Source organism: Uranotaenia lowii, chromosome 3 (genome assembly GCF_029784155.1).
Source record: "Uranotaenia lowii strain MFRU-FL chromosome 3, ASM2978415v1, whole genome shotgun sequence".
NCBI classification, from domain to species: Eukaryota; Metazoa; Arthropoda; class Insecta; order Diptera; family Culicidae; genus Uranotaenia; species Uranotaenia lowii.
Window position 1 is genome coordinate 201,363,574 of NC_073693.1, and position 19,591 is coordinate 201,383,164.

The 19,591-nt window shown below is 39.5% G+C and overlaps 1 protein-coding gene and 1 long non-coding RNA gene across 2 annotated transcripts in view; one reads left to right on the plus strand and one right to left on the minus strand.

The window, feature by feature from the left end:
- Positions 1-19,591, plus strand: part of LOC129758233 (serine proteinase stubble) — a 617,997-nt gene that overhangs the window by 129,647 nt on the left and 468,759 nt on the right. The window contains exon 4 of the mRNA XM_055755703.1: positions 12,973-13,003. The gene's annotated coding sequence lies outside the window, so the exon portion shown is untranslated. The remainder of the gene's footprint in view (positions 1-12,972; positions 13,004-19,591) is intronic.
- LOC129758240 (uncharacterized) lies at positions 333-666 on the minus strand. The gene is made up of 2 exons (XR_008739924.1): positions 547-666; positions 333-487 (listed from the first exon to the last, which is right to left on the minus strand). It is a non-coding gene; the product is annotated as an uncharacterized LOC129758240 (long non-coding RNA).

Below are 19,591 nucleotides of genomic sequence, written 5' to 3' on the forward strand. Positions count from 1 at the left end.
TTGTTCACAGATAATCGTACCGCGTGTGAATCAAAAGTTTTTAGGTTGATGGAACATCAAATTGACGTACTCGCTAACTTTCAGCTACTCAGTTCAGAGTGACGGTTACTCAGTTGTCGCCAAAACCGCACCTACTCAGTTCTGACTAAACGGCTTTTACTCAGAAATGACTAACAGCCCTTTTCGCGACAACTGAGTCTTGGTTACTCAGAATGCGCGAATAATTCTTAAGCGGTTTTTGGCCGCTTTTTCATGCTAGAAGAGTTAAAACCTGTATTATTATTCACACTAATGATGGATTTGTTGATTTGATAAATAACAAAAGTAAAAAAAATGTCCATACACCTTTATTTTTAAAAAAATCCACAAACTTGTTGAAATTTTTTTTCACCCGTCGGGTTTCGTCTCTCGGGCCGGGACCCAGTATGCCGTACCAGATTCAGCTTTGGCAAATTTATTTGGACCATCATCATTTCGTCTCAGAACCCTGTAATATAAATAAAATCGGATTAATACCTAGAAATTACCTTTAAAATGAATATTCACCATGTAAATTTTCTAGTTTTGCCGCAGAAAAACAAACCAATTCTGACCACCTCGCACAAACTGATCAACATTTACTCAGTTGTCGCCTTCCAGCACTCGAGTTCTCTGAGTGCCGAATTTTCTGACATCTGAGTAATTTTTCCGCTGATATCTGAGTTCATTAAGATCAGCCGTCGGTTGCTTCATACATGTGGTGACGTCTGAGTAAAAGGTAGGCGGGCTCTGGGTATTTCAAATTTAGAGAGTAGTCAAAAAACATTATTGGTTTCACCTCACCAGTTATTTTTGAATTCATTAAAACATGCGATTTTCACCCTACTAAGAAAAAGGGAATTAAGTTGCAAAAACTTTGTTTTTATGAAAAATCATTATAGTCTTATCGAAAAATTTAAAGTTTTCGATATGTTTGTTCGTGTTTAATTTTATTTTTTTTCTTTCAAAAATGTTTTAAAGAAAAAATTCATATGAGTGCTGCATATATTTAGGGGTAAAAATAGTACAAAAATTTCTATTTGATGAATTTATAAAAAAAATACTGTTTGGATGGATGATATTTTAAAATTTACAAACGTGTGATGGGAAACAATCATATTCCAGCATATGGAAACGAGATTTAAAGGGCGAATCTATGATTTGCATTTTGATGGGTTTGAGCCCAGACTGGTAACTGAATTATATAAATATTTATTTAAAAAAAATGGTGATCGTGCGAAAAAATATTTTCACACCAACAGTGTTGGAATAGGATAATAATCTCATAGTGTAAAACATTTACTTCCATTCTAGTTGGTGTATCTATATAGTAAAGATTTTTTTTAATTTAAGGCGTAACAAGCTTTGTATGATTTCGCATTTACGATATAATTTTGTGAGAAAAAAAAACCTACCAGTGTTCAATTAGAAGAAGGATTGGAACACTAAGCTTTTCCCCTCATAAGCCGCAATTCGCTTGTGTTAGACTTGAACAATTTATGTTATCGATACTTCACGCACTCGTTTTGATACATTTCTTCCGCCTTTCTTTATTTTGATCGTTTCTTTCGAATAGCAGAGAAACGCGATCTGCCCGGTCTTCTTCTTTATGTTTTTCTTTGACAGTCTCTAGAAAGAAGGGAAGGAATTTCCCGATACGGACCATTCATGGCAGAATGGATCCATATTAGATAGATCTTTACCCCGTAAAGTTTTAATGAACTGCATATGTGCAGTTGTTGTTGTTCGTCCACAGACACACTCAAGTGTGGCTACGCAAACGCAAACGCAACGCACCAACTGTCAGACCTGGCCAATGCATTTGCGCGGAAACGCATCGTAAAACAGAACTTTTCACACTTGAAATGGCTCGGCGCGCGGCCTACAGTAGAGAAGAAGACCCGTTAGTGATTTTGCGCGAAATTCAAACCGGTGAAAGATAATCCTCGCTTTTGGATCGAACGAAGCTCGGACTGAAATATGGACGTGGCTCATGATAAAGAATCGATTGATCCACGTGATACCTACACCAAACCTGGGACTGTTGTTGAGTATTGGCATTGACTCTTGGAAGGCCGAATGGAGTTCGATTGATGGGAGCAGTCGGTGATCTATAGAAACTTGGAATGGATCGACGTCAGCGGGAGACCTCATTTTACTTACATATATCTACGTATACAGGCAATGGATTTATTTTTCTCCTCCACGCAGCATAGTTTCGGATCAAGCGGGATCAAGAGGATTCTGATTTGCTGAATGGCGGCACTCGATGGGTGAGAAAACGGTTTTCCATGCTTGCGGTCTGGAAGGAAAGCTCGGTGATGTCTTTGCCTGCGTTTATTAATAGGTTCCTGATTTTGCAGTAAATCCGTAAGTGCCGTTGAATTTATCATGATACTTTGCTATCAAAGACGTAAGGCATATTACATGGAATTTCAGCCTAACATCTATGAATGAGCCATCAATTTGTAGAGATGATGCTCACCTCAAATGAATTAAGCTAGTTCTACAGTAGTTGTATTACTAATTTATTTTGGCTTTACTCAATATTCTCTCTCATGTTAGCTGTTCTTGAGTAATTGAGTAATTGAGTAATTTTCATTGGAAAGAATTCTTCCAATGTGTTTTTTTTTATTTCATCGAAACACTCGATTTTTTAAAGATTTATCTACCAAAATCTTAGAATTTGCTATTACATTCATGATTGGTTCTGAGATTGCAGGAGTTGATCGAATTTTAAGTATTGAGATTGAAAACATCATCCATGGTAGTCAGAAATCAATCAATCTGTTTAACACTAGAAAGACCGCACCAGTCAAAATGACTGGTTGGACACTTTGTTTGTTGAATATCTTTTGAATACTTCGCTTTAAAAATTTGCAAAAAATACGACTTTTCATGAATTTCGAATTTCTACAAAACTGTGTATTTTTTATTTCACTAGCTCTTTTAATACGCGAGAAAAATTTCGCCATGGACACTCGGACCGTGACCAGTCAAAATGACTGGTAAAATTCACAACCCTATAACTCAAACATGATAAATTTTTGTCGCTTGCTTTTGGTTTCATTTGCAATCTACATTCAAGACAATAAACCCTAGTTGATTTATGGTGGGCAAAAGTGAGTCATTCGTTATGAAATTATTGATTTTCCAAGCAAAGTCATGAAGATTTGTAGAAAAGTTTCTTGGATTGGCCGCTGTGTGGCGCTTCAAGCACTTAACTCCTAATTTTTTTGATCTGTTTTGTTGCTCAACTATAATCGAACTTTCTGTCAAAATTTGGTGAAATTTCATCAAGATTTGTTAAAGGTATGTTAGATTTAATACATGTTCATCCGGGTAATCGAGTAGTTTTTTTAGGTGATAAATATGATTTATACTAAATTAGAATGAGTAAAATAATTATGAATTGTGAACTCATTCATTCAAATTTGAAGACATCAGCTATGAAACTGAATAATTTAAATGATATTTCAACATGGGTGCACGGAATATTTTTTATATGTTGGTTATCCACCATGGGTGCACGGATTCGCCGCAGTTTCAGCCCAAGTATGTATTCACATGCATTCTTAGATTATTAGGTTCGACAAATTTCGAATGCAAGTTCTCTTACAGGTATTCTGGCGATTGTATCCTATTTACCCGAAAACCATTGCCCAGAATGAATTTTTCCCAGGATGACAAATACCCGAAATCAAACCCCAGAATGAACCATTTCCCAGAAAAAAATTCCCTAGAACGCACCATTTACCAGAAATTTTTTTCCCAGAATAGACCTGATGAGTCTCGATCATATTGGTCACTCTAAAATGGACTCAATAGAGATGTTTTCATAAACCCCTGGATCAGTTGCCATAATTTAAATCCTAAATGTTGCCAGTTCGTCATTGTTTCGTTTTGTATTCGTCTTCAAAGTTTTGGAGGGAAAAATTGTAATAATGAATGTTAAGAAAATAAACTGCTCTTCTTAAGTTTGTCGCGATCAAGATCAGATGTGTTTTCTTAAACCAATCCGAAGGTCTGCCCAAACATTTTGGTGCCGTGACCAGGATGCAGGAGGCTTTCGCCAGGAATTCACCATCTCTGCTTAGCGTTAAGCAATCCTGCCCTGGGAGCCATTAGCCCGTCCCAATTTTAACGACCGTTCCTGATCATTGGCCAACAGACGACCCAGCGCCCGATTTTCTGCGATTCGAATCAAACCGTTGCAAAAATGCAGTCCAGTCTTCCCGATACTAACTGGCCCAACTGTCCCCGGTAAGAAAGCAACCCGGATGGGTGGAACTGGTGTTCATGTGCAACACCAGCCATCCGGGCCTCTGCAGTGCTGACTGTCCGGTCAGTACTCGCTGTGAATGTCATTCGCGGTGTTTCTTTTGTCCCATTCCGAACGATAGTCCAAACTATCTTCCTGCCAGTACGATGTGCCGAAAATCCAGAGGCCAACGCTCGCTGCAGCATCCGATATCTACGATCCAGACTACGCAGTTACGGCCGATTCATCAATGTTCCGCTATCCCAAAAACCACTGGCATAATCCGGTCCCGATAAGAAAGCAACCCGGATGGATGGTACTGGTGTTCAGGTCTTACACCAGCCATCCGGGCGTCTGCAGTACTAACTGTCCGGTTAGTACTCATTGTGAAGAAATTTGCAGTGTTTCTTTGTCCCAGCTGTTCCGATAGTCCAAACTATCTCCCAGCCAGTGTGATGTTCCCAGAATCCAGGCCGAAGTTTTCGATGTACCTACCAGTTCCGCTACAATAAGTGTCCCAAAATCCAACCGCTGTTGTCCCGTTTGTGTGGTGTGATGAAGAAGCTGAAAACCAAAACGTCGACTCTAATGTTCCGATATGTTGTTTGTATAGTTCTAAGGATAAATGTAAACAAAGTTAGGGTTACTGTTTTAAAACAATAGTTTTAGGTGGCCGGTATGATGAGTCTCGATCATATTGGTCACTCTAAAATGGACTCAATAGAGATGTTTTCATAAACCCCTGGATCAGTTGCCATAATTTAAATCCTAAATGTTGCCAGTTCGTCATTGTTTCGTTTTGTATTCGTCTTCAAAGTTTTGGAGGGAAAAATTGTAATAATGAATGTTAAGAAAATAAACTGCTCTTCTTAAGTTTGTCGCGATCAAGATCAGATGTGTTTTCTTAAACCAATCCGAAGGTCTGCCCAAACAAGACCATTTCCCAGATTTTTTTCCCCAGAATGGAACATTTACCAGAATGGCACAAATCCCAGATTTTTTCCCCTAGTATTTTGATTTGTTTTTTTTTTTTTCTAATGAATTCTTGAATATTTCATATGATTCGAAATTAATTTTTTCAAAATGATTTTTTAAATGAAACTACGACTTTGAAATTTTCCAACTGAATTTATTTTAGAACCAATATTGTGCTTTGTTTATGGTTTGGGTACTTTAATTGATTCAATGCTTACCATGGTCCTTTAAAAAACCGTTTTGGTATCCGACTCCTCACGCTGCGCGTTCGAACTTGAAAGACGTTTTGTCCTTCACGCTGTCGCGTGGCGGACGGGGCTAAGGAATCACCCCTAGCTTTCACGCAAACCTAGGAAGCCCCGGCAGACCTAGACCAATGTCGTAGGGCCGCCGCTTCCGACGGCGGGTCGGCGGCCTCCTCGGATTTGGGAGCTTCGGCGGCTTTATGCCGCCTCAGCCCCTTCATCCTCGTTGGTTGCGGCCTTGCCGCAAAAGAATAAAGTTATGAAACCCTTTTTTTTTTGTAACAATTCCTTTTTTTGGAATAATTTCTAGTAAGGATTAATGTTTTCAATTTTCTGGGAAATGGTCCTTCTGGCGAAAAAATTTCTGGTACTTGGTTTATTCTGGTGAAAAAATTTCTGGGAAATGGTACATTCTGGCAAAAAATTTTCTGGGGAATGGTTCGTCTGGGGAAAAAAAATCTGGGGAATGGTTCTTTCTGGCGATTGGAATTCTGGGGATTTTTCATTCTGGGCAATGGTTTTCGGGTAAATGGAGTACAACCTATTCTGGCACCCGTGTATGTACCTGGCCAGCTCGCAACTGATTGAAAATTCTTATTGAACATTCTTATTATAAGAGGAAACACATCTTACCTGTTGGCAACTTATGGGGTTTGAACCCAAGAGTGTTCTTGCCGATATAGTGAATCGAACCCAGTACGCCTGGCATACCTAGATCAGACTCCCGCCAGCCTATCTGATAGACCACATTGGCGCTAAGATATTTCAACATGGGTGCACGGAATGGCTGTAAATCCGCCGTTGTAAATTATATAGAAATAAATAGTTTTCAACTTGCTTCAGAACACAAAATATTTTTGAGTTAGATATGATAGGTATTTGAAATGCAATATTGGTCATTCGAAAAACTTTTAAGGAAAAACAAATTAACGTGTACATTTGACAATGTTGATTCATTATTTTTATTTCCACTGTTTTCCGTCGCACGACATAACTTGATGCATATAATTCCTAAAATTCACTCGGTTCATGGTAATCGTTTTCCAATTTCTTGGATCTTGGATCAGATCTTATCAGATAAATATTCGATTGAAAAAACCTGTTTTTTAATAATAAATAAATAAATTTATTATTTCAAGATAAACTTGAAATATTTCTTTTCCAGGAATAAAAAATCGGAACTTAAAATAAAAATCGTTATTTAAATCATTATGTCTCAACATGAAAGACATGGTTTTGACTTTGGTTTAGTTAAGATTTGTAAAAATACTTTTTAAAAATTTGCAAAAAGTTCAATATTTGAATAAAACGCGATGAATCCGTGCACCCATAGTGAAAAACCATGTATATAACACAAATTGTTATTTGAATCTATAAAAGTCTATATTCTTTACCTTTAACATGCAAAAAAAAATGATTTTGGATGAATGGCGATGAATCCGTGCACCCATGGTAAATAACTCTACTTCTAGATAAAATATGCTTCAAAACCTACAATATCAGGTATAATTTATAGGAAACGTGTTGAATAATTTCAGAGCGATGGGTGTTAGAAAATATCTACTAAAAAAAATTGAAGTGAAACCGTGCACCCATGGTCAATACCCATAGCCATCTAACATGATTTTATAATAAGATTGATAATGTGTTTTAATTTTTTAATTATTATTTGAAATATTCATATTATGACATACACGCATTCGTCAACTATGCCAAAATGAGGTGATTCCGTGCACCCATGGTGAAAAAATATTTCCATTTTATAACAAAAATGTCATCGAATAAATAACAAAATAATCTCAAAAGAAAAAAGTTAAAAATATTATGATATAAAAAATTTCCCCTTTACCAGTCATTTTGACTGGTCACGGTCCGAATAGGTATATTCAATTTGTCGGTCCTTCTAGTGTTAAGTTCAAATCGATAAACAATTTAGATTAACCCTTAAATTGAATAGGCTATGCAATAGAAATCTTGATAGGCTGACTTCTCTAGTTCAGATACTTCATTGAGCGGTTCAGAAGTCAGTGCACGAGAAAATCTCTGCAAATCGATACTCAAATACCTCCCCCTTTTCGTTGTTCTCCCAAATCCACCCACTGCACCTCGCACATTAACCATAGTGTGGATTGTTGGATGGAAAATATAACGGAAAAACTGAGGCACCGGAGTGTAATCTCTTTGGAGATCTCTGGAAATGAAGACCAAACAAACAAACACGCCACAAATAGACACACACGAGAAGGAAAAAAGCAAAAAGCAGGGCACGAATCGCAAACATCTGTGAATGAAGAGAGAGGCTCTTTGCCTGCGCGGCGGCGTACACTTCTAAATTGTTAGTGGAATCGGATTTGCAGACGTCCGTGGCGATAGCGATCTTCGGTGGTCTGCTGCATCTTGGGCCGCAAAAATTGAGGAAGAGTGAGGGTCCAGGGCGAAAATTACTCACCGTATCACAGTTATAACTGACAGGTAGGTATAATACACCTCGTGAAATGCAGCGTGCAGCTTCGTTGCGTTCGCGACCATGTGGCTACTACCTAATAATGATCACCGAGAGGGTCGAAGATAATGAGCGGGACGTTGAATGGCGACCGTTAAACTGATAAGAGAATGATGCATATGGCAGTATTATTCAATTGCTACACGCAAAATCTTTTGCAAAAGATTTGTAATCCGATACTGCTGATCCTGTTTTCAGTGCAGCTCAGTCGATAGAGTTCAGGTTGTTTAAGCCTAATTTACAATTTCAAAAATTACAAAAATTACAAAAATTACAAAAATTACAAAAATTACAAAAATTACAAAAATTACAAAAATTACAAAAATTACAAAAATTACAAAAATTACAAAAATTACAAAAATTACAAAAATTTCAAAAATTGCAAAAAATACAAAAATTACTAAAATTTCAAAAATAACAAAAATTACAAAAATTACAAAAATTACAAAAATTACAAAAATTACAAAAATTGCAAAAGTAACAAAAATTACAAAAATTACAAACATTACAAAAATTACAAAAATCACAAAAATTACAAAAATTACAAAAATTACAAAAATTACAAAAAATTACATGCATCACCAAAGTAAGAAAAAAGTTTGTCGCATATTTGTTTATTTTTTCTTAAAATATTGTACAGATTGGGTCTTAAAAATATTCCAATTATTGGTGTTATTTATGTGTTCAGAAAGGTTACTATACTTTGTAGGACCTATTAAAGAAATACGTCGCTGCCTGAGGCTAGAAAACGATCTGCTTCTTATGAGATGTCTTGCCTTTTTATAATTAGTTGATCACCCAGGTGGTTAACCCTTTTTACGGATTGCATTCCAAGGCACGGCGAGCCACCACGTCCCCTCAATATGCTACTCTGGGTCCAGGGATGCAATTGGTCGACTCTAGATACTATGTACCCCTACGCCATAAAGTCCACCTGGGGCCTCTGGTCATAATTCCTATCCGGACCTGCTGTACCCGCGATGGGAGACCAAGTCCGCGCTTAAGCACCCATTAACTTTTTCAGTTTCAAGTCCAAACTCCAGCATATATACCCTGCCTCTTGTTACGATTCAAGACTAAGGACCTCTCCTCTGACGACTTGAAGTCTGGCCTTTACTCGCAGCTTGGTTTGTCACAGCACACGTACGGGTCTTTAACGCTTTCGACTCAGATGAAGCCCGACGGTGATGTCATCCTTCCCGACTCGAGTGGCTCATCCGACGGCGACGTGAGACCACTCTAACCGAGAGTGCTCCACGACATGAATACTCTTCCCCCTACGAGTTCGACCGCGGAGAAGGTCTTGTCTTATACCTAAACACAGACGCGCGACGTACCAGGCAGCTTGGCATACTCAGAAGGTAGAGTCTTCTGGCTCTCGACGCCGGGTGAGCCATTCGAGTCGGAGTAGGATGACGTCTTCGTCGGGAATCATCCGAGTCGTTGCGTTAAGTCCCGCGCGTGTGCCGTGACAGGCGCTAGTCTAGGATAAGCTGCTCTTGGTCTGGCACACGACGGGCAAGGTGGCAAACTTCGAACCCTGAAGATAAGAGGTCGGGCTTCGAGTCGTTAGAGGAGAGGTCAGGCCTCAAACCTTCGGGCGGAGAGGTTTGTGTGGTCAACCCCGAGTCTTTATGATAAGAGGTCGGGTCCCAAGTCGTAAGAGGAGGGATCAGGCCCCTTACCAACAAGAGGAGGGGTACAAGTGGTCACCTCGAGTCATTACGAGGAGAGGTCAGATTTCAAGTCGTTAGAGGAGAGATCGAGCCTTGAAAAAAAGAAGGTAGAGTCTTATCTTTGTATGCTTTACTGCCAGGATCGAACGCACCCTACTCAGATGCTCCTCGACGAAGGAGTCACCCTATATCGGTCGCGGACTGGTGTTGGTTCCAACTTCTCTGCAGGGCAGTTATGATCCGGGTGAACCCATCGCTGACCACGCGCCAAGTATTGGCATCCTCACACATCCTACGCACGATGTTGTCGGCTGTCGTGTCTGATCCGCAGGCGGGAAGCATGTTAGCGTGTACCCCTTCGAACCCCGGACAGTTGAATATTACGTGCTATGGTGTCTCTACTGAGTCACCGTAGGTTGGGCAGAATGGCGAGGCCACATGTCCAAACCGATGGTGGTACTCCATAAAGCATCCCTGGCCAGTCTAGAACTGTGTCATGGAGAAATCCACCTCTCCATGTCTCCAATCCATTCAGGATCCGACGTTTTGGACCAAACGATGGGTCCACCGGCCACGTTCCGAGCTGTCCCACTGGTGCTGCCAGTTGAACATCGGGGCCTCTCTGGCATGTTTCCGCACATCGGTTATGTGCCTGTGCTCGTAGCAGAAGATATCTTTCACTAGCAAGACCGAGATGGGTATGACCCCCCCCCCTCCCAACATCAGCAGCTATCGAGGACACCGTTCGGTATGCACTGATTACTCGCTGGTTCATCAGCCGCTGCACACTGCAGAGGTTTTGCAGTTTGCATTGCCTTCCAGGCTGCCGTTCCGTACCGCAAAATGGACGAGGTCACACTCGCCATGACCCTCCTTCAGCTGCAGCAGATTGCCGAGTTATTCGACATGATCCGTGAGAGCGCTTTTGTCGCCATTGCCGTTCTTTTACAGGCGTAGTCGACGTGGGCCTTAAAGCTCAGCCGGTCGTCGATCATCACCCCCAGGTACTTGATCGCACGCTTGGACTCGATTGCGCACGGTCCAGCTGCAATCGTCCCTGATTGTGCTGAAAGCTCTTGGAGCGCATCCAACGTTCCACCTTCTCAATCGCTACTGTGGCGAGTAGCTGGACCTCTCCAGTTGATGGGCCCGATGCCAGGAGAACCACGTCGTCGGCGAATCCCACGAGTCTCACTCCCGTGGGGAGACGCAGTCTCAGCAGTTCGTCGTAAACAATGTTCCACAATACCGGGCCTGCCGAGACACTCACTGTTTCCAGTCCTTCGTTGGTCATATACTGCAGTTGGCGATTACGGAAGAAACACTCCACCATCCTACAGATATATGCCGGAATCCTCATATGAATGAGCGACAAAGCAATCGTTCTTCACGTCAAGGGTGACTACTGCGTAGAACCAGTCTCTTCTCCTCTTTTTCAGTCTGGATTCGTCTGCCCCTTCGATGACACGTCGAATGACATCCACAGTACTGCGACCTTTCCGAATACCGAACTGTTTATCGGATAGGCCGTTCGTACTTTCGGTGTATAGCTGGATCCTTCTTTGCACCACCTTCTCTAACACCTTTCTAGCAACATCCCGAAGACATGTCGGGCGATATGGGTCACCTGGTGGCTTGCCCGGTTTTGGCAGGAGCAGCGAAATCTGCTCCTCTTTACTCGTATCCCAGTCGTATGGGACCCTTGGCCATGTAACTTCCCCATGCTGTGGGACTCGTTGACGGTTTCTTGTAGTTTGTTCGGACACGATTTCTGTAGCGCACATCCGCTCCGCAACTTGGCCATGACAATCCTGCAAGCGTCGCCCCAAGGGTTGTCATTGACGTCTTCGCAAAGTTGCCTGAATCGAGCCTTTTTGCTCGCCTTGATTGCCCTGCAGGGGGCAGACCTCGCTATTGCGTAGGGCACTCTTCGCTCCGCTCTCGCTGACGGGGTCCTCGATCTCTGAATCAGCTAGTACGCAGGTCAGCGATTTCCATCGTCCACCACTCTTGACACAATTTGAGACGTCATGACCCGCCTCTCCTCGTGTCTCGAGGGCCCTCTATCAATCCGTCTCTTGACCCAATTCGAGACGAGAACAACTCGCCTCTCCTAAGGTCTGGAGATATCCACACACCTAACCTGTTCTCCGTCTCGACTCTTCGAGACTCATCCTGAGGCCCATTCACTGGGGGCACAAGGCCCTCTGCCCGTCGTGAGTCGGTCATATCCGCGAATCGGGACTAGGACCACTCGACGCTCAAATTCAACCAACACCCGCTCGAACACTTGGCCTCCCCGCATATCGGGTTCGCGACTACCCGTTATGCGTAGCGACCCCTCGCTCTTGCGACTGAGCACTGGTACCAAGGTACCCAGTCGCACCACGTATGTGCCACACTCGGCACGCAGCTCGTCGGCGGGCTGGCTGCACCAAGTGTGACGTGTAGTTCTCTTGGCCGTACACCTACAGGCGACAAGTCTGTAGACACGTTTCCACTTTACACCACAGGGAGGTGGAGCTACTTCGCAGAGCTAGTTCGTAGAATGACAGAAAAGTATTGCTGTAAGATTACTAAATCCTCCTTCATACTTTTGATAATGGTATGTTGACATTTTTGCGGGTTGAAGAGAGCCGTATTGTCTGCAAAAAGACCGTGGTAAACCATGAAGTGGAAATTGGCTTACGTCCTTTATGTATAGAATGAATGAAAGCGGTGCAATGTTATTATCTTGAGGGACACTAACTTCAAGGATCTCCGAGGAACTAAATGCATCTGCTATAGAGACAAACTGTTTTCTACCGATTAGGTACCAACAGGTGAGATCATTAGCGATGCCTCGGATTCCATAGCGTTCTAGTTTATCGAGGTGAACGTTATGATCAAGCGTATCAAAGCCCTGTTTAAAGGTCTAGGAACAAACCACGCAATAGTTTTTTTACAATCAATGTTTTCAACTATTGCATCGACCAGTTCCCTAATAGTAATCAGAGTGCTTGACCCATATCTGAGATCATACTGTAGGCGATGCAGCACATTATTATCATTCAAAAATGAATTCATTCTGACTATTTATAATTTTTCGAAGACTTTGCTGAAAACACTCAGAGTGGAGATGGGTCGATAATCATTTATATCAGTAGGGTCTCCAGATTTAAAAATTGGTGTGACGTTAGCTGTTTTTGAAATTTCTCATCTGTTCAACTGAGAACTCATCCAGAATCGTTATTTTTTTAAAGAATGCTTTATTTGACTTTCCACTTATGTTTATTTTTGTTTATCTTATTTCAGGTTTCTGTTTCATCACTGTAGCAGTCATCATGTAAGTAAAGTAACATAACATGCGTTTAACTGAAATAATATGACTGGATCCTCTTGGTTTGATGGACACCTGCCTCTTTATAGATATCGATATGATCTTTTTCTATTTATCATGAAGTGTTTAGCTGAAAATTACGACGTTGTTCAACAAATTGCTTGTTGATTTTACGCTTAATCAATATGTTCATGGCTTAGCAGCCTAGCCCGTCTAAAAAATAAATAATTCAGTGTTATCATCACCTCAGCACCCTTCCATTTATCATCAGAAGTGTAATCGCAAAACCTTCCAGATGGCTCTGAATTTTGCCAATTCAGCTCTTCTTCCAAGTGAAACCACTTTCATTTAGACAAAATTATTATCATCATTTTCATCATCACCGACATCATGATAAAGTCGGCAACAAAGTCTAATCATCGTCATGGATTTTGCGCTCGCCGTTTGTTGATGTTGATTTTGTTCAGTTTAGGAGAGTTTTTTTTATTTGGGATCTTCAGTTTTGTTTTGTCTTGAAATTTTCCGCTGACGCCCGGCAGTACGGTAGCTCGCTGAGCCTCAATTGGATATTTCGTAATTGCCAATTTGCTCGTTTTGAGACAATTCTTGTTGGAATTTATTTTCGGTGCGTTTTAATTAAGCCTCAGTGAATATAAACAATTTCTACATTCCATAAGAAAATTTTTAGTGAATGTTTATATTATTGTATTCAAACAAGTTCTTATTTGGTAAAAAATTTTAGTTAAAAACTAGCTGACCCAGTAAACTTCGTATCGCCTTCAACTTAATGAAACTTTATAAATATTTAACTTCATCTACACGTCCTTAACTTCTTCGTGCTCGAGAATCATATTTTTATGAAAATAGTCTTAAAATTGTTCGAGGTGTGTCCCATTTTAAGTTGATTTTGTAAGGGGGTCTCCCTTCCATACAAATTGAGATTCTTGAAACTATTAATCCTTTCTAACCCGAAAATTCCTCGGATACCAAACTTCAACCATTCGTCTTCATTTTCAAACATAAAATTTGCATATAACTGCGAAAATAAATTCCTAAAATATAGCTAAAAAAATAAGTTTCTATGAATCACTTCCATTAGAAGATTTATTTCTCAATCCGGCCATGAGTTGACCTTTAACGTGCTCGGCTATGCTCGGGAAAAAGATGATTGATGAAACGTGATTTACATCAGATATCGACCGGAACGCAGACACGGTAGCAGACTTTTACTTTCATCCACGGGATCGCATTGGAGGGATCTTATGTTTGGCATCGTTTCGCAACAATGGGACGGACAATTGACCCCGCGTCAATGAATGGGTGCCTACTGGGAGATTGAAATCTCCTCGGGAAGGCGTCCACCTCGGCTACCGATGGGTGTTAGTCAGCCGATCAGCCTTCGGACACGACAAGCTCCAGGCTAGTTCTACTGTGCAAATTCCCCATAATAGACTTCTTCCATAGAAAGACAATGAACAGAGCCTGTCCATGAAGATTGACCGTTTGCGTCGCCATCGTCGTTGTTCGGGATCTGGCCAATTTAACCTATAATAGGCGGGATGTGTTGAAAACGAAAGTGGAATCCATCCGAACAATTTTGAGACAGACGTGAGTGCGCCAAAGACTACGCGTCGAGGAGGCTCCTTGGTAGCAATTTATAGTACGTCCGGATATGGACCCGGTGCCCGATTTTAATTATATACTTTCCCAATCACTAGTCGCAGTTTGCGTCGGAGATCCGGCTGATGAATGGGTTCCTGGTGATCATTTGGTTGGCCTGATGCTCGGTGATTATGGTTTCGCTTATTGGATAAATGATAGTATTTAGACCTAGTCTGTTGGGGTAATTGAATTTAAAGAAACTTGTATCCCGTTTCAATCAAATTCAAATTATAGTATTAGAGTTTGGTTTATATCCTCAATGACATCCTGTGATAGGTTGATTTCCTTTGAAGAGATTCACTAATTGCAAGAGATGAAAAGTTTGTCAGCTGGTCCGATATTTAGGGGCGCTGATTCATTTCATAAGTGATATCATTCAGATTCTGGTGAATTTATCATTCACCACTTATCTCTAGCAATTCTTTTCAGTTGATATTTTTCGGGTTTCATTAGATTCCAAGTTGTTAACAGCATTTTAAAGTTCAGCGGAAGCCGCCATTTTGGATTTCAAGATGGCGTCGGAAAGAAAAAATCGACTTCTTCTAGTTTAGCCCTTTCACCCAATACATATACAGTGGTGGTTTAATGCGACTTTTTGTCATTCACAGCATTTAAAGTTGAGCGGAAGCTGCCATCTTGGATTTTAAGATGGCGTCAGACAACGAAATTTGACTTCAATTCATGGTTAATTCCACGGGTCATTCACAACCAATCTCTTTTCATTCAAAAAGTCTGTCCTCATTTACTGTACTAAATTAGCTTTTTATATGATGATTATTAAACCATTATAAAACTAATTAGCCAGTTATCTGACCATACGAAAGCTATTAATCATTGAATTGACTAACGCCATGTTGGTTGCAAAATCTAAGGGCACAAAATGACGCCATGTTGATGAATTCACAATGCAAGTATTTGAAAATATTTTATCAGGCCTATTCTCTATCAATTTCATCATGATTGACCATCAGATTAGATGAGACGCATTTTTTTTAAGATACTATTTCATACACATTTTACCTAAAATCTTGACTGGCAGTAGAAAAAATACTCAGAATATAGTTAAAACATTGGTGTTTTGGCTATTAACTTCATCAGATCATATCTCAATATTGCAATCATCATTCATCAACCATTATGATTTTATCTTTTTTTAAACTGTGACCCAGAGATGGGTCTTGACTCATACATTCAGTCAGCGAAACTTTTTTTTTCTTGCGCCTCTCCGGGGCCCATGTATTAACATTCTACTACAGGAGACAACCTGGTGTATGATGTGGGTTCAAGTCCTACCGGGAGACAAGGCGATTTTTTTCACATGTTTTTCTACGTTAATTTTCATCTTGTCTTGTCCCTGAAATTTCAACTTACAGTTGGATTCATTACTCTACAAAAAAAAATGATTTTATCGAGGTATAAAAAATTGGTCACGATGACGTTTCTAGGATAGAGAAAAAGCCAGATTTTATTAGTGTTTTTCATTTATTAGAATGCGCTTTAGTTTTTTATGAAGATTGATGCTATAGTCCTAACGAAATTTTCCTGACCATAATAAAGCTAAAATTGTTACTTGGGATTGCTTCTTCATCTGACCGTAAGTTGCGGCAAACCCGAAGCAATCGACCATGTGCTCCCGAGTGGTAATAAAGAAACAAGAGAGATCAATAGTAGGAAAGATCACATGCGGGCAGGGTTGCCAAATTTTTTTCCAAAATTTAGGGAGCTTGAAAATAAAAATCAGGAAAAATCAGGCTAACATAAAATGATCGAGCTGAGTGCCTTTTTTGGTCACCGTTGTAAAATGTTGTGGAACTGACATGCTAGCTGCTCACTGTCTCTTCACAGTGATTCAGCAGTTGTTTTAAAATTTACCTTTTTGAACTTGTTTTATTCAAATTTTAATATTTGAGATACTAATCAAAGCCTTTTGCAAAAAATCTTCATAGTAGATCTTGCAGGACTAAGCTCAAATGTGGCAAATTTCAAAGTTTTCGTGGCAAAATTTACGCATTAACAGTTCTATATAAACTTGAAACAATGATTCCGATTTCTATAGAAATGTGAACAAATGTTTGCGTACGACAATCATGTTTTCCAGTCACTAAAACTCTACTCAATTGATTTTGATAAAAAAAATACATTTGCCTAAGTTTCTGACTTGGAAACACAAATAATTGGTTCATTCTTTTCTAAACTTATTATTTTGAACATCATGCATTTGACTGATTGTTGGGCAAAAACATAATATGTTTTTTCGTAAAACGTCCAGCTTTTCATAAGGAGTTAAGCAATATCTAAGATAAATGTTGTAGTTTAAACGAATTTTAATTTACTTACAAGTACTGTTACATATAAAGTTACACATATTTTAGAAATACTAAATTGACTTATTAAAAGGTGGTATAATCCAAGCGGCAACAAAATTCAAATTTTCCCGAAGGGTCTAAAATTTGAAAATAGGTTTTGACTAATTTGGAGACGCAATTTAGATAGATATGCAAATATTTTTTTCTACCAGCTCTAGTTTTCGAAATGACTTTTGAAAGTATGTAAAATTCATTAAAAAAATTTGTGCACTTTTTCGGCAGAACTGTAAAATTAAACATGATTTTAAAAATTAAAGTTCTTACGCAATAATACACTTGCCCGAATACTTTGAAGTTATAGAAATTAAATTTATTTTTGTCCCGCTCTGGTAAAATGGAAATCCAGTGAAGTTTCAAACCAAAATGAAAAATATAGATATTTTTCAAAGTATAAGTTAAGACACTTTGCAGTCATACGAGGGGAAAAAACTATAGTATTTCCAAAAATATTCCACCTATATTCAACTATATTTCTGATTGCTTCTCGTCCAGCTATAAATCTGAAGATTTGGACTCTTTGTATAATAATAGTAGTTTTGATTAGCGCAACATGCAATAGAAGCGCAACACTGTTTCGACTATTTGAAACCGCGCGTTCTCCAGAGAAACCTGAAGTCTCGGGAAACTAGAGAAGTCGCAGAGAATCTACACATACAGATTAGGGGAAAGTAGAGCACAGCCAATCAACAAACGGAGATCGGGAAATTGGCAACCTACAATGGTCTTATATCTAAACTGAGAGGAGAGACAGTTAAAAGCTGATTAGGAGGAAAATTGTGCTGCTTTCTATTTTTGTATGTGAATGTTAAAAAAAAGTATTGTAATTTTTCAATTTAGTAATTTGGAGAACTTTTTATTGTAATAAATATTTTTTAGACTTCTGATGATGGATGAAGCAAAGTAACTCGAAACGTCACGTGAAAATTAATTTGCTGTTTTACTCACCGAGAAATATTAATAAGTGTAATAGTTATAACAACAACTGGTGATTAAATCATTTTTCATCTTTATATACCTAATAGTTATCTGATTAATATTTTGCGTTTAACAACACATATTAGAAACTCTACAATAGTTGTATGATTGATTTTGATATCTATATATATAAAAATGAATTTCTGTCTGTCTGTCTGTCTGTCTGTCTGTCTGTCTGTCTGTCTGTCTGTCTGTTCCCTATAGACTCGGAAACTACTGAACCGATTTGCGTGAAACTTGGCAGGTGGGGGTATTGGAGGCAGGGGAAGGTTCCTATTGTGGTTTGAGACCCCTCCCTCTCTCATGAAGGGGGGGAGGGGCCTCCCAAACAAAAGACAATTTTTTGCATAACTCGAGAACCCATCAAGCAAATGGTATCATATTTGGCATGGGGTGGTATTTGGGAACGAGGAATATTTCTATGAATATTTGGTACCCCTCCCTCCTTTCAGTGGCTTGATAGGAAGGGGGAAGGGGGGCTACCTTGCAATTTTTCATATAACTCGAGAACTAATCAAGATATTGGATCCAAATTTGGCGTGTGAAGGTATTTGGATACGAAAAATATTTCAATGATTACTTGAGACCCCTCCCTCTTTCCAGTTGAAAGGGGGAGGGGCCTCTTTAATATTTTTTTATATAGTTCAAAAACTAATAAAGCAATTTGAACCAAATTTGGCATGGGAGGGTATTTGGATACGAAAAATATTTCTATGATTATCTGAGACCCCTCCTTCTTTCCAGTAGGGAGATATAAAGGGGGAGGGGCCTCTTTTATAGTTTTCAACATAACTAAGAAAGTAATTAAGCAAATGGAACCAAACTTGGCATGGGCGGGTATTTGGGAACGTGACATGTTCTAATGATTGTTTGAGACCCCTTCCTTCTTACAGCGGGCAGGAAGGAAAGAGGGAGGGGAGTTTCATACAATTTTTACTGCATAACTCAAGAACTGAAACAGCAAATGGAACCAAATTTTACATGGAACGATATTTGGGTACGAGAAATGCTTCTATGAATATTTGGTATCCATCACTCTTTCGAAGAGGTGGATGAAAAGGGGGAGGCGAGGTCTCCCTTACAATTTTCAGTATAACTGGAGAGCTGATCAAGCAAATTCAACCATATTTGACATGTGAGTGTATTTGGATACGAGAAATGTTTCTATTATAAATTGAAGCCGTACCTTTTAAGCGGTAAGAAATAAAGGAAGAAGGGGGGGTTTCCATTTTTTCCATAACTCGAGAATTAATCGAGCAAATGAAACCAAATTTGGCATCAAAAAGTATTTGAGTACGAAAAATACTTTTATGAATATTAAGTTATCACCCCTCTATTGAAAGAAGAGAACGGAAAGAGGGATGGTACTCCCTTTCAAGTTTATACAAAACTTAAAAATTTACTACGTAAATAAAACCAAATTTGGCATGGCATGGAATATAGGAAGGGAAGAGGGAAGCTTACATTTAACTTTTATTTTACAAAATCCGAGAAATGGACAATACTTAACATGGAAAATCATTTTGGTATGACTCTATGATTATTTGACACATCATCCTCCTTTCAGTGAGAAGGTACATGGGAGGAGGGA